This window comes from Lottia gigantea (assembly GCF_000327385.1).
Source record: "Lottia gigantea unplaced genomic scaffold LOTGIsca_60, whole genome shotgun sequence".
Classification (NCBI taxonomy): domain Eukaryota; kingdom Metazoa; phylum Mollusca; class Gastropoda; family Lottiidae; genus Lottia; species Lottia gigantea.
In genome coordinates this window covers 15460-17791 of record NW_008710050.1, presented here as the reverse complement: position 1 = coordinate 17791, position 2332 = coordinate 15460, and positions in this window count along the sequence as shown.

The following is a 2332-nucleotide window of genomic DNA, read 5'->3' as shown; positions in this document are numbered from 1 at the left end:
TCCGCCTAAAAAAGACTTACCATAAGGCCTTCTGCATTGTTAATACTTAGGTTATTTTTACACCTCAGTGGAGATATCCGTTTTTCCAATATTGATAATTATAGATACAGAAAGAAGCGTATTATATTGATTTATTAATATCAACAAGAAAAGGGAAAGTTTTTAAACTTATAATGATCAAACAAACAGTTGTCAAATTCTGTAGATAATGAAGAGCACAGTAAATAATCAATCAATAAACAAAAAAGATTAAGAAATAATATCATTTTTAACTTGAATTTTGAGTAAAAAAATATTGATAAAACAAAACATGTAAAAAAACGTAATTAAGCATTTAGAATTTACCCAATATTAATTATCCCAATGTAAACGTAATTAAATTCATGTAAATGTTAAGAACAAAGGTAAAAATTAATTCAATAAGTAAGCAAGACCCAAAATAAATATCTCAAATCAATAGCAAGATGAAAATATAATTCTTAGGTTTAGCTCAAAAATATTCAGTTATAGAGAAAGCTGTTATATAGTAGACATGTTGTTTATAACCTCCAGTTCTAACGTGATGTTTCTACTAGTTATAGGTAAGTTCTAACATGATATTTTTACTAGTTATAGGTAAGTTCTAACATGATATTTTTTCTAGTTATAGGTAAGTTCTAACATGATGTTTTTACTAGTTATAGGTAAGTTCTAACATGATATTTTTACTAGTTATAGGTAAGTTCTAACATGATATTTTTTCTAGTTATAGGTAAGTTCTAACATGATGTTTTTACTAGTTATAGGTAAGTTCTAACATGATATTTTTACTAGTTATAGGTAAGATCTAACATGATGTTTTTACTAATTATAGGTAAGTTTTAACATGATGTTTTTACTAGTTATAGGTAAGTTCTAACATGATGTTTTTACTAGTTATAGGTAAGTTCTAACATGATGTTTTTACTAATTATAGGTAAGTTCTAACATGATGTTTTTACTAATTATAGGTAAGTTCTAACATGATGTTTTTACTAATTATAGGTAAGTTCTAACATGATGTTTTTACTAGTTATAGGTAAGTTCTAACATGATGTTTTTACTAGTTATAGGTAAGTTCTAACATGATGTTTTTACTAGTTATAGGTAAGTTCTAACATGATGTTTTTACTAGTTATAGGTAAGTTCTAACATGATGTTTTTACTAATTATAGGTAAGTTCTAACATGATGTTTTTACTAATTATAGGTAAGTTCTAACATGATGTTTTTACTAGTTATAGGTAAGTTCTAACATGATGTTTTTACTAGTTATAGGTAAGTTATAACATGATGTTTTTACTAGTTATAGGTAAGTTATAACATGATGTTTTTATTAGTTATAGGTAAGTTCTAATATGATGTTTTTAATAGTTATAGGTAAGTTCGAACATGATGTTTTTAATAGTTATAGTTAAGTTCTAACATGATGTTTTACTAGTCATAGATAAGTTCTAACATGATGTTTTACTAGTCATAGATAAGTTCTAACATGATGTTTTTAGTAGTTATAGGTAAGTTCTAACATGATGTTTTTATTAGTTATAGGTAAATTCTAGCATGATGTTTTTACTGGTTATAGGTAAGTTGTAACACAATGTGTTTACTACTTTTAGGTAAGTTCTAACATGATATTTTTACTAGTTATAGGTAAGTTCTAACATGATGTTTATACTAGTTATAGGTAAGTTCTAACATGATGTTTTACTAGTCATAGTAAGTTCTAACATGATGTTTTTACTAGTTATAGGTAAGTTCTAATATGATGTTTTTACCAGTTATAGGAAAGTTCTAATATGATGTTTTTACAAGTTATAGGTAAGTTCTACCATGATGTTTTTACTAGTTATAGGTAAGTTCTAACATGATATTTTTACTAGTTCTAGATTCTAGGTAACATGAAGTTCTAACATGATATTTTTCTTAGTTCTAGGTTCTAGGTAACATGATGTTTTTACTAGTTATAGGTAAGTTCTAATATTATGTTTTTAATAGTTATAGGTAAGTTATAACATGATATTTTTACTAGTTATAGGTAAGTTCTAACATGATATCTTTTCTAGTTCTAGGTTCTAGAAAACATGAAGTTCTAACATGATATTTTTCTTAGTTCTAGGTTCTAGGTAACATGATGTTTTTACTAGTTATAGGTAAGTTCTACCATGATGTTTTTACTAGTTACTTTAGTTTTACTTGTTTTATATCAAAGTGGTAAAATCGTTGCTTGTTTTATATCAAAGTGGTAAAATCTTTTCTTGTTTTATATCAAAGTGGTAAAATCGTTGCTTGTTTTATATCAAAGTGGTAAAATCTTT